Raw genomic sequence first — 14,825 nt, 5'->3', positions numbered from 1 at the left:
TATCCTCGGTTGCATGTGGGAAATGTTCGAATTTAAAACCGCAAACCTGGGAAGCTAACACAACTATAATTTCAGACTCAGGGAAACAGGACACTCGATACATTATGTTGCTTTTATTTAGAATAACTTATTGAAATTTGAATTAAAAACCCATAGCTAACTTTAAATAGTAATGAAGTTGGGCAATAGTATATACTAAGTTCAAATTATATTCCGGGTTTGCGTTTTTTCATAAATGTAATGACGTTATAAATTAGTTCAAATTTGCATCAAACAACCGAGAGCTGATGTCTTTGTTTGCCAATGAAGCTGGCCAGTGCTTTTTGTTTCTCATAACTCGTATTTTTTGAAATTCTTCGATCATAATATCTGTGCTCAAGCATACCGAGTTCACACAATGTCCATTCGACTGTAATAGTCCGAAATGATGCCTACAAGCACGAATGCTGCATAATAAAATAATATATTGTATTTACTTTGATCTTTTGTTGCTGGAAAAGCCATTGAAAGTTTAAAACCCTTAAAATAAAAATTAATTATTTTCAAATTGCAAATAATAATTTTGTAAATAAAGAAACAATTTCACAAGTTTTTAAAAATGTGTTTTATACCAGTCATTATCAGATCAAAATTTCCTTCCTAAATTAGTATCCACATAGAAACGAATTCAATTCTTTCGATTACAAAACGAATACAAGTGCCATTCGATACGACAGAAATTATTACCCGAATTCACATATAACGATAATATGTATCAGATGTTAGAATTTATTATTATATATATACTCCTTTATATCTTTTCAATAGCAGTTTTTAGTATCAGGAATTTTGATTGTATTTTGTATATTGTCCAAAGACTACAATAAAACCAATACAGCTAATGACTATTCAATACGGCAGGTGGCGATCTTCGTACAGAGAAATTTGGGTTCAGGATCAATTCTACAAGTTTATCATGAGTTATCTTAAACAAGTCAGAGCAGAAAATCAACAACTAATATTGTAGACACAGACTATTTTCATAATAGAACTCAAATAATAATTTTGAAACGATTAACTGATCGACCGTTTTACCCGTAGGCTACTTGCAATTGAAGACGAGTTAGTGGTCTTAAACAATGGCTATATGATTAAAACTCATCAGTGCTCAAATTTTACTAGGAAGCTTTGACTCAAATACAGAAAATATTGTTTTTGTTTTGTTATTGTCATTTGGAATTGCTCGTACCAATTAGATTCAACAAAAACCTCATTTATCAAATAAAAATTTTACAAACAACTTCACGGCAATTTACGAACGATTGTTATTTTATGCGAGCCACTATATATAAATTTGTAGATATAGATCGAAAATTTATGTCTAGTAGATGTTTTTTTCTCTCTTGTTCTTTCTTCCTTATTCTTCTTTCTGTTCTTATGAAAAAATCGTTTTTCTATTTAGAGACTGGACCAATCGCTTTGAAGTTTTCAGTGGTTGAAGATTTTCGCTAGAACGTTATTACCTATTTATTTCAAATATTTTCGTAAGCTCTATGGGATTGTTTTTTTTTAGTGCTTTAATGTCATTAAAATTTGCGCACCTTGTGGCGATTCCGCGAACGCATATCAGCTCAGCAAACGTCGGCGAATCCCGTGCTTAGCGAAAATGCAAAGTTTTTTTATGGGAAAGGGTAGACTGCGGTACCCGATCTGGTAATACAGAAGTGACTCAAATCAGTTGGTTATTAAATCCCGTTGAAACTGGTCAATGAAGAATGGACCATCGTCTCGGGACGTGGAAGAGCCAGGACAGTCCCTGTACCGTACCGATACCCAGAGTAGAATCGAGTTGTACGTTCAGTTGTCCTTGTAGTCGAGCTGTTTGTGTCCCGATACGGCTATCATCAATTCCTCGAAAATTATACTCGGTAACTTACCAGTAGTCGTATTGGGATGCGGGCAACTCGACTACGTGGACAACCCATGGTACCGATAACGGTACCGGGACTGTCATACCTTTTCCAGGTCTTGTAAAAATCAGTCATTCTTCGTGATTCAGTTTCAACGTGAATTGAAATGCCAACTGATCCGAGTCACCTATGTATTACCAAATCAGGTACCACAGTCTATCGTTCCCCATGAAAAAACTCGTCGATTTCTAAGCATATGAAAAATGATTATTGAATTAATTTATTCATATATATTTAAATTTCCGGAACACGGCTGAAATTTAACAAATAGAATTAAAAATGTGATACTGAGGTATTGTTTGCAACCATGCCTGAAAATCTGTCTGAGTGACAAAAGGGCGGATGCGAAAGGACCCATTGTTGCGTCAGTTTTTGCATCTTGCTGATTGGCCAAAGTTACGGAGTAAATAAAGGAGTCGATGCTCGGGTAAACATCCAGTGGTGGGATTATGCCGGTTCGCACCGGTTCTATATAGATATAATTTTATGAGATTAGCAAACCGATTAGCTTTACTGGTTACTTTCAATGTTCTTTTTGTAACAGAACCGGCTGAAAAATATGACTTTTGTGATGGAACCGGCTGAATAAAAAATTTTGAATCCCACCACTGGAAACATCCATGGCGTCCCAATTATTTTTAGTGGTTTAGCAAAAAATGCATTACATTATAACTGTAAACTAATCAAATAAAGATGATTTCAAAAGCAAGAAGCAGCTGCGTTACAAATTTCATACTCGAAAGGTCCGGATTCGAACCGCGGTCCGCCAGTTGAGTAGCCCTGCCATAGAGCTCACCGAAATATTTGAAATAAATAGAAGTAATAATCTTGTAGAGAAATATACAATCGTCAACAATAAAATTCCAAAATGTTTGTCCTAGTATTTGAAGAGAGAAATCGATTTTTTCAATTGTAAAATAACTAACAAAAACAACAACAACATAATATAGCAAAATGATCCATAGATCCACTCCATGTCCAATAAAGAATAAGATAGATATGCTCAAATATGTGGACACGAAGGAAAAACTAAACATTTTATCATCAATTTTGCAAAAAATATATGAGATTACTTATTGGGAGGTGGACAACACGATCAACTCAACTATACAGGGTGACGGTAACGGTACAGGGTACAAGCACTGGCAGGCCCTGTGATAATGATTCATTCTTCATGATTCAGTTTCGTGAGTCGAGTCACTTCTTGATTATCAGATCAGCACGAGATCCTTTATCTGCGTTCGCGGAACCGCCACAAGGTGCGCAAATTTTGATGACGTCATAGCACAAAACGAAGCCCATGAAGCTCACAGGAATATTTATATTAAAAAAAAAAATTAATAAAAAAAATCTTTTAACCACCGAAAATTTCAAATCAATTGGTCCAGTAATTAAAAGAGAAAAGCGATTTTTTTTCAAAACGTTTAAATTCTATAATAAAGAACAAGAACAACATAATAACAAAAGCAATCCATAGGTTCACTGCTTGTCCAATAACGAAAAGTGAAGTATGGCATACTGGCTAATAAATAAACTCTCTGAAACACAATATATATATATGTAATTTCATCAAATACTTTACATTATAATAATAATAGAGAGCTAATCGAGACTTTTTATTCACTTTTTATTTTATAATTAAATTGGCTCGGATAAACATTAAAAAATTGCTCCGTCCTAGGAAACTCGTTCCTACCGGTCAATTCCAACCGTTCATCCATTTTATTTTTTAATTTATTTTTTAATTTATTAATTTAATTTTTAATTTATGATTTAGTTAATTTATTGTATTTATGTCGAGAGCATTTTTGAAAGCTTATATATAGTTTTTATACGTATAAATCATTATTCATGGTCGTTCTTACCATTTTTTTTAAATTCAATTCAATTGTGACTTTTCGAAAACTGTTGTAAAGGGGAAATCTTGATTTTATTAATACAAACCTGCAGTCAATACCAGACCTATTTATTAAAATGCGTAGCATAATTGTGTAGCAGGCTATATAGTCACTTCCAGATCTTGGAATTAAAGCAATTAAGTAAGGATTGCCAAGGATTGTGTTGATGTTCCACCGGCATCGTTAACTACTACGTTTTCAATGTATGAAAAATCTCAGTTTTATTCTGATATTTTAAACAAATATCCTTTATGAATCTATTATTAGAGTTTATTAATGTTAATTAATAGTAGTAGACATAGGGATCGTTTTGTTATTATGTTGTTGTAATTGTTGTTAGTATTTGTCTTGTTGTTACCAAATGACCAATTGCTTTGCAATTTTCAGTGGTTAAAGATTGTATTTTTTGCTAGAACGCTATTACTTTTATTTTTTTTTTGTATTGAAACTTATTGTGGGCTCCATGTGATTCATTTTTCACCGCAAAATTTTGTGTGATGACCTCGTTGAAGTTAATGAATATTATATGTAGCGGTTTTTCGACCTCTTTCGTGCTATGCGGAAGTCGAAAGTTTTTTGAAGGTACCGGTACTGTAAAAGGTAAGATGAACACTACTGCTTCGCTTTGAACTTCTTGTCAATATATTTGAGTATCGTCGTATTGCATTACATAATAAGGTAAGGTACTGAGTAAGGATTTTGTCAAATTGAGTCTCTTGAATAAATTTGCAAAATTGCAAAAAATAACAAATTTACTCTAGGTTGTACAGATCATAAACTTTTGCTTTGTTCATCATCATTCTATTTGCAATGTACAGATAAAAATTTAAGAAGGTCCAAACTGTTTGAATCTTTCATTTTCCATGTTAGTATTCTTGTTTATTTTCAAATATTCGAACCGGTTTCAACATACGCAGAAAACTATTAACATTTCTCCATGCACTTAAATTTACCTTATCTGTTTACCGAACAATGCAAAATATTTGTAGGGTGTTACAATTCGAATTATAGTATATATCTTTACCAAAGGTTTTGATTATAATCTTATCATAACTGTATAATGCTCGTGAATTTTAAAAATTGTGGTTTTAGTTAAAATGAATAAAGATATTGATATGCATTTTTGCATTGGCGTTGTAAATGTGAAGTTGAACATTCTTGAGCTGAGTATGGAAATTTGCATTGCTTTCAAAAACATTTCATTTTATTTTAAAGTATGTATTTAGGTTCATAACTACAATAAATTTTGTAATAAAAAAGTAAAAAACAACGGGAATTTCAAAATATAGCTACAGTTGACGCGAACGTGTAATTTCTACATTAGCTACAATATTATAATGTTTATTTAGTTGGGAGAGAAATATATTGTTAGTTTTATTCAATGTTTTCAGAAGTCTAAGGCATCTACAGTATAACATACATACTATTTCTAAAGCAATGATTAATTTCGTATCAAAATAGCATCACGAATAGTTTTTTTTAGTCGTGTACACATATGTTTCATGGTTCCATTACATTTGAACCCACGTACATTTGAACCCATGACAATTGCACCTGTATGCTATTGCACTTATGGAATTTTTTTTGTTTCACGGATAGTTAAACCCATACTAACCCTAACCCATGGGTTTTAGCACCCGCATATAGATTGAACCCATGAATATATGCATGGGTTCAAATGTACATGGGTTCAAATGTACGGTCACCATGTTTCATACTTGAAAAACCAACCGATTTTTTTTCAAATATGTATCGCTGACGAAGTTCCATCAAACAATTACAATAGATTTCACGCTTCCAAACTTTTTATTATGTATCATATAAAATGGACTCACCCATTTTATAATTTTCTCTTTCTATTTGATCTTATCGTTATACTTGTTCTGCATACCAAATAACACGTGTACATGCAATATTTCACAAGCGCTATCGACTTCAGTATACACATATAACAAATGTAATGTAGATTGCAACCCATCTCGTAAATCATTTTTGTGCACTTAACATTTTTTGCGTTCATAAAGATAACATTTATCAAAGTTTTATGTTTGAATGAGCTGGGTTATTTGATGGTGAGGAAGTTTGCAATATATAGTTCGATTAAACTTTTCGCATTTCACTTGAATGGTCAGCTCTGGACGCTGGGATATAATAAATGAAAAGCTCATTGTGACCCAGATTATGAGTCTACAAATCGCTCTGTCAAAGTTATTCAAGTAAGACAGTCAGGAAACGACCGGTTTTCAGTGAATTGTTCAACAATACAAAATTCTGTTGCAAAAGAGTTAATTAATGTCTTACTTCAAATGCCTGCAAAATTGCATATAAAAATGGGAGGTTCACAAGACGTACAATTGATTACAATTCTGTTGCTATAATGATATCGTACATTAGTTAATTCAAATAATACTAATTTAATCGTTCGTTGTTACTTTCCTCTATTGTAAAGCGTGAGTTTTAAATATGTTTATAGACAAATACTAATCTTTTGAAAAAGTTAATTTTGAATAAGTTTCACAACTCCTATCCGAACAATGAAGTTGAGAATATTCCGAAAATTGCTTCAACCAAAGATCTACTCCATTACTAATATATACAATATATGGTTGAGAGGCGCTCCCGAAGTATATGCGCCAAGATGGCGCACAACCTGAACCCTTACCTGGTACACTTACTATTCTCAGGTTGTGTGCCGTCTTGGCGCATATACTCACATACTTCTGGAGGTCCGGTTAAGAATATATATGTATTATTTATTCAAATATACATAACCGTTAGTAAACGAAAACCAAATTTGCTGAATATTATTGGAATTGAAATGAATTTTGGTTGAATAGTATTATTAGATGGGGAACCAAAGTATTGGGAACCATTTTTGTCAAAGATATAAAATTGAAATTGAAATTGAAAAAATCTCGACATATAAGTACATTTTGCGATATTGTTGCCTTAAGAGCATTAATGTTGTCAATTTATCGCCACAGCTCTGACTTATATAACATGAAACATACAGAAGTGAAACTATGCGTTTGTAAGATTATTCATTACGGATATGTTATATGCTTTATTTTATTTTTTAATACTATATATATGTTGAAAATTAATTCGATGGTTTTTACAAAAGATTACAGATTTTTTATCTAGGACATTTAGTCACCCTGATTTCTTCAAAATATATGTTTCCTATCGATTCGACGGGAATGTGAAGATGACTACATGCCTCGATTATGATACTTTCGGAACATGCATGTATGAATCTAATTGTAGAAACATTCATTTATCAGCACTTATGAACACAGAGATTTTTGCCGCTGTCATAGAGCAAGTTAGCGACGCGAATCCTATTATCAATATTAAAAGAGTTGACGGTGAAAAGTCAGAAACTTTTTACCTGCCAAAACCTTCCTGGCATCGAAAGTATGCTGTAAAAGGAGATCTTGTGATATTCCAGAAATCACATGAGGTAATAACAATCGACAGTGCAGAAGACAATTGGAGACAACCGAGACAAACAAATCAATATAATATTGGTAGGATAGTTTCAATATTGTTAAAAGCTATCGGTGATAAAATTAGCGGAGTAAAAATAAACGTGGTTCCAAGTCTAGTGGAGGCGTTTACGTTGGACACTAAAGGAAGCAGACGTCACGATGACGCTTTTAGTATTGAACAATGTCCAAAATGCAGAAAATCTGATTGTAACAAAATAGGAATACATATCATTTCTGAATCCACAAACTTAAATCCTCTGCATATAAATGAATACTCAAATGGTTTTTCAAAGGAAAATAACTCGTTGGCTCTGTCTATTTATTTTCATACCAATTGTACTGTGAATGCAAGCGCACCAACCTTCACCTTAGTTCGAATTTCGGAAGAATATTCATTCATGGAATGTCCAAGAAAGAAGTTTCAAATTCTTTGGAGATATTTTATGAATACTAAATCTCTTTATCAAGATCGGCATTTTATTGCTTCTAGGTTGAGAGATATTGAAGACTGGAAAGTAAACATACTTGTAGGTAAACTCATGCATCGTTACAATCAATGTGCAAAACAATATGTTGGTCGCAACGTAATCACAAAACGTACAGCTATTACAACAGAAAAATGGAAAAATTGTGATAACAGTATTATTGTTCCACGAGATATATACAATGATTCACAAAGCGTTATTTCGAAAAATAAAATTTGCATTGAAGAACTTGCGCCTTTCTTGGCTACTTCAGATTTATTTGTCTCAGTAGAGCCATCGCAGTCCACTAGAATGGTCGTTAAATATCATCGAGATGTGAAGTTAGCCTCAGTCTTGCTCGAAGATGATATCGTGGATTTCACTTCACCTTTGCGGAAAATTTCAAGCAAAATCAACCAGCAAATACTAATCAATTCCATTCTATCACCAAGCTCAACACTGTACTCACGAGATGATTTGCTTGGTCTGATTTGTGATCGTTACAAAACTCCACACTTGGCTGACGCTGTGATAACAAATGTTGGTGCAATTAATTTTTCAGTCTCATATATTTACAATAACATAAAACACAATTTGATTACCTGGAGACCAACTAGAAAAATACGTTATGGCGAACTCCACTACAACATGGATTTCAAAACTGAAAATGGAAAGACCATTGTACTTCTTAAGAATGTTAACTGTGATAGTTACTTCAATCAGGAATACGTGAATTTGAATCGTGACAACATTGACGAAATATTAGAGGATTGGGAAAATGAAACTTTTTCGGAGAAAATCAAACAATTTTTTGAAGGTCAAAAGTCTCAACCAGAATCAATTCTATATCCGTATAATAATAACGGAAGTGATACATTGTTCACCGTAGCATCCAATTTCAGACTGAAACTACAAGTGTCAAAATATGACGTTGGAAAAAACGACGAACTCAGCTTAAGATTGATCAGTATCGGGACAAATTGTCATTTGTGCTTGACTCACATAAAAAATCCCGAACTGGCATTTATGTCAGATAGAACAGACACTAATGCTCTTGGTATCATGGAAAAGATTGAATTTTTGGATAGAGCCCTTACAAACGGACGAAAACCTTCGATTTTACGACTGCAAAATGTTCAAGTGAGCTGGGATTCAAAGTTTTATTCGGGAGGATCCTTTATATCTTCGAAGCCGTTCGGTGTAGGCGATTTACTTTGCATTCGACAAGATATATCAGAGTGTGGTACTATACAGTACGTTTGGGTAGCTCATGCAGTGGTGAAAGAGTTTGCCAATGATGAAGTTTTATTCTCGGTTTGCACTTTATCACAGGATGAGTCATGTGAAAGCCAATATTTTTCTGTGGAAGTTATACAGATTCCAAAGTGCCATCAGCCTGAAATTGAACGGTCTTAAGCTCTTGTATCTTGTATCGAGTTTTTTTTAGCGTTGTTGGTTACCAACATACATGCACTAGTTTAACGCTTCTATAAATGTAAAAACATGTATCTCGTCAACATAGTGCTTTTCATATACCTATGTATTAATGGATTCCATTACGATTATGTTGATAGATTTTTCATCTGTAACTGTATATTTATGCTTTAGAAAAAATATTAAAAAGTTTATTAAAAAAAATACTTTTTTTTTATGTGATTGATAATGTTTATTTTCAGAAGATACCTTCCTATTTTTAATTTGCATGTGGATCTTGTTAAAACTGACATATTGTATCGCATCTCATTTACTTAATTTATCCAGCAGTAAATCAAGAATTTATGAAAATTCCCAAAATATGCATTCCTCTGAAACGAGTATACAAGCATTCATTGGAAAACAAATAAAATTACAATGAGGGTAAAAAAGTTTAAGTATACTACAATATCATTTTCTGATCAAACTAAATAAAAGTTTAGTGTAATATTTTGTTGTTTTTGTGTCTTAACTACGTGAAACTTTTTGCACAATGACCTTAAACTTCAGTTATTGAAAGTTTAGTGACATAAGTGTTAGCAAAAATTTTCAATTGTTGCATAATCGTTGACATCTTGTTTATTCGCCTCGGAAATAAAGAAGAGTATCAAAGCACGTAGAAACATCAATATTTAATTTATTTATTTATTTGGTATCAACCATAAATGTACCATTTATGAAAATGAGAGATTCGGAGCCATCGAGAATGTAAAAGGTTACTCGTGTTTGATTAGTCTATAGTGACCTCATAAACCAGAATCCAAAATTGACTCAAACTCAAATTAAAACCCTTAAAACCAAAAATCATTATTCCCAAAAAATGTTTTTTATACCAATCATTATCAAATCAAAGTTTTTTTTTCAGATAATTATCCACATAGAAACGAATTTAAATTTTTCGATTACAAAACGAATATAAGTGGATGTACGTTTGTCCATTCGATACGAAATACCTTATTACCCAAATTGACATATATATATATAATGATATTATGTTTGTTTTTAATGTGTTTTAGATGTTAGAATAAAATATATATATAGACTGCTTTATATCTTTTCAGTAGCAGATTTTAGAATTAAAAATTTTGATTGTATTTCGTATATCGCTACACGTATATAGAAACTACAATAAACCAATAAAGCTAATGACTTTTCAATACGGCAGGTGGCGATCTTCGTACAGAGAAATTTGGGTTCAGAATCAAGTTTATCCTGGGTTATCATGCACAAGTCAGAGCAGAAAATCAACAACTAATATTGTATTGTAGATTCAGACTATTTTTGTAATAGAACTTAAATAATAGTTTTGAAACGATTGACTGATCGAACGTTTCACTTTTTCATCCGTTCTTGCAATCAAAAGGGAGTATGTGGTCGAATATTATGACTACGAAAATAAAAATAAAACGCATCAACGTTCAAATTTTAACTATATGAAACTATAACTCAAATACTGAAAAAATATATTTTTATTTGTAATTGCTCGCACTAATTAGATTCAACAAAAACATTATTTACTGAATAAAAATTTTACCAACAATTTTAAGGCAATGCACGAATGATTGTTTTTGTATGCGAGTCACTATACAAAAACTTGTACATATACATGTGCAGATTTGAGAATTTATGTCTAGTAGATGGTGTGTGCTAATTTTATTTATTTATCATACGTCGTAACGTTTTTTTAATATTGCTGAACGATAGCCTCCTCCGTATGCAACCAGTGTAATTATTGCCCATGTACTTGTGAATCACGATCAGGTGTCGGAGTGATGCAATGATCAAAGAAGCTGAATCAGTATTTGCATCCAGAAATTAATTCACCAATGCAAAATTGATGCCCATGTGCTTCATTGCCCACAGCCAAGTACAGATGGATATACAAATGGTTTTTCAAAGAAAAATAGCTCGTTGGCTCTGTCATTTTATTTTCATCCCAATTGTACTGCAAATGCAAGCGCACCAATCTTTACTTTAGTACAAATTTCGGAAGAATAACTATTCAGCAAATGTCCAAAAACAGAGTTTGTAATTTCCTGGAGATATTTCATGAATGATAAACTGCTTTAGAGTAAATTGACTAGCCCTTGTAATCTTGTATTTAAAAGTAATTACCTCAAACGATTGATGCATTTGTAGTTATCTTCATTACTTTTCTTCTCCTTCATTATTAAACATGAATGTATATGTATATATAAAAAGCAAATCTTAGAAGAAAAGCGTGTTTTACTACTTTGTCCCCAACAATCCTCTATTCTATAGGCAAGCTGTTTCTGATATTCAAGGAGCTGATATGTTTGTGGAGAGAACGTGATGTTCCTGGTTCAGTATTTGTCTCACGCGTTTTATAAATTGCTGATTACAACGGTAGAAATAAAGCTTACCACCAGATTTTTGACTTTCGTTTTTTCGATTTTTTAAATTTTGAGCATATTCGATGAGGAGATAGAGGGGTGTGTATAACGTTTTTCAATGATTTAAATTTCCCTCTGCTTGAAGAACTATGCTAGAGCGATTATCTCCTGTTAAATTAATGATTAGAATTGGAATGGGGATTTTATTGAATAATAGATTCAAAGGTTGGTATAACAACTTGAGATTAAAAATAAACGAACTTTTTATTGATATAATAATCCTATGGGAACTAGGCTTGCACGTAATTTACGGATTTACGGAATTACGGAATTACTTGGAGTTACGGAAGGGAAGTTACGAATTACGTAAAGTCGTAATTATTGCATTGAAACGAGCTTTCTTCAAAGCAGTCAATTTCGTCGATTGCGAAAAATGAAAGCTCAACAAGTCGAAGAAGTTAGAGTTCCGGTATTCGCAGCCGTTTTTCTCTCTCGTTACGTAGGTGAAGGAAGGCATGACGCGTTGCCATTTACTAACCTATTATCAACTTATCTGGCATGGCCAATGTAAATTATTAACGTAGTTAAGGGGGAAGAACTGAGTAGGGCCGTTTGACGCCAACACACCTGGTTTTAACTTCTCTCGCAACTTAACCGTAGATAAGGGATAGAATTGCGTTGAGACCGATTGACGCCAACACACCTGGTTTCAACTTCTCTCGCATCTTATCTAGCATGGCCATGGCCATGACCAATGTATAATAACCGTAGATAGGGGGAAGAATTGTGTTAAGACCGATGGACGCTAACACACCCGGTTTCAACTTCTTCGGGTGAAATGACTAATGAACGCAGGAGATCAATCTATCAAATAAGGTCTATCAAACATTTGTATCCATTTTACTTTTATTTATTATTTACTTGTTCCAGTTTTCCGTTACTTATGGTATATATGTTCCGTTTCTATTTTATTCTATTTTATAGTCACGCCTTTAAATAGTGGGAATTCCCCACCAAGTGTATATTAGCAATGCTTAACCATTCTTTATTGTTAATATCAACACTTGATATATGAACATGGAATATCATACTGTTTTTGGCTGTTTTATTTCAGACTTGGGGTATAAACAGAAAAATATCCATAACCTTTCAACACGACGAGCTGGAAGCAAATATAGCGAAAAGAGCGATTGATCACTCGCGCCAATACAACGCCGTGATAATTAATGTCGCGCTTATCAAATAGCAATATGACGACAAAAGAGAGATTACGTAATGAACCAACGCAACTTCGTCTTTTCGGCATCGGTAAAGCGATTGAGATGGCAGAGAAACAACAAAACGAAGGATTCCCCGCGGACCGCTAAAAATTTAACTGCTATCATATATAATCAAATATGAGCCAGTGTGTTTATTCTGTGCGAGATCCATTTTCTATTACAAAATCTTGATGTTCTGTTAACGGTTTTATCGTTAGATATCAGTCCGGACTTGGCCTTGCTCATGATGTTTTTCACAATTCCTCGCAATATTTAGGCCATATATGATTAACTGTCTTACCAAATGCGGCAACTTATTTTGATTTATCGTCGACGTGAATACCACCGGCACTCGACCAAACTTGTGTCAATCTTGGCCGATAGGAACGCCGGCTTGAGTTAGCAAATAAATGACGTGAGTGTAAAATAAATGTCACAAAATGCATTGTTTTGCGATATAACTTTGTATTTTCGGAGAAGGCATATCATATAAGTTCGGTATTTAAATTATACGCAAATAAATAATATTTGATCTAAATTTATCGCAATAACGTTATAAACATTCAGTCCGCGAAATGATTAAATGTAAAATGAAGCATGGTAATCGGAATATCGTCAATAAGTCGACATCAATAATTATTATTATAAAATGCTAACAAGGCAGTAATGTCGGATAATGCAGAAAACGCTGCAAAAACAAGTCTTCGTCGCGAGGAAATCGCAAGTATAATCAAACGAGAGAATACTCTCGTCGTTGGTTAATAAATTAGAAACCCGTAATTTTTATTCAGCACGAAAGTCGATTTTAAAAAACTATCGTTCCCATAAATATCCGTATACCAGTGTCGGTAATGATAAAATTGATCGCATAAAAATGGGACGGTTAATTTGCGAAAGTGATAAAGGAAAACCAAAGCTAACACAAAAGATAAAAATCAGAATAAAATTAATTTGAATTTACTCCTTGATCTTGTCTTTAACATCTGCCGCCGGCGTGTAGTACTGCCAAGAATATGAAAACCCAACTTCAATGTCCCATTCGGAAAAGAAGTGGATTCAATTGGTTGTTATGATAGGTTTAAATGCGTGAAAAAATATCGCAATTACGGGGTTATTACGTAATTGATTTTGCCGTAATTACGGAATTGATTTTTGTCAATTACGTGCAAGCCTAATGGGAACTTAACCTAAATTTCCATACCAAATATTTCAATTCCAAATCATGACGTAGCAAGTCAGAATAAATTGATAAAAACTATTCGAAAAAGGCTTAGAAAAGAAAAATCGCAGTTTAATGACGTCTGCTTGCGCGTCACAGTCGCGTGAAAAAACTGATTTTAGTTTGCGCAAGCTGTGTAGATGGATTCTGTGAGCTTCGTGTTGATGCAGACTGATGAAGTGGAGGAAAATAATGAATTTAGTCGTGCATTATTTCACCACCAACGTCCAAGAGACCCACTATGTACGCAGTTTATATATATATGTACTTACATTTTGAGCTAGTATTTTGTAAAAACCGACTTTATTTTCGGTTGGGAAACACTTTCCGCTGGTTAGGGATTTTGAGCCTTCATAAATAAAGGATTTAAATGGACAGTTTAAGTAACGGACGATACACTAGTTTCGGTTACAATTCTCAGGACAACAAATAAGTTAATTAGATATTAGTCGTGCATCCGAAAACAACATGGGATACGAGTTATTAATTTCAGACAGTTTTATTATCCGTTGTAAGGTAGCCAAGATCAAACATTACTATATCCAGTATCCATTTCTCATTTGCTACAATGTGCTTCGGGCATTCAGAAGCAAATATTTATGGAACTTCCGTTACAATTTCAATTTTAACATATCCATAGTGTTCTGTAGTAGTTTTAAGTATGTTAACCCAAAATCAATAATATAATCTGGACCAAAACAAATGGCTATAAAACTCC

General features: G+C 33.2%; 1 long non-coding RNA gene across 1 annotated transcript in view; it reads left to right on the top strand.

Annotated features, from left to right (window-relative positions):
- The window catches only part of LOC120340919 (uncharacterized), a 92,171-nt gene that overhangs the window by 65,344 nt on the left and 12,002 nt on the right, over positions 1-14,825 (top strand). The gene's annotated exons all lie outside the window — the stretch shown is intronic.

Source organism: Styela clava, chromosome 14 (assembly GCF_964204865.1).
Source record: "Styela clava chromosome 14, kaStyClav1.hap1.2, whole genome shotgun sequence".
Classification (NCBI taxonomy): domain Eukaryota; kingdom Metazoa; phylum Chordata; class Ascidiacea; order Stolidobranchia; family Styelidae; genus Styela; species Styela clava.
The sequence above is the reverse complement of the archived record's forward strand: the minus strand, read 5'-3'. Positions and strand labels throughout refer to the sequence as shown.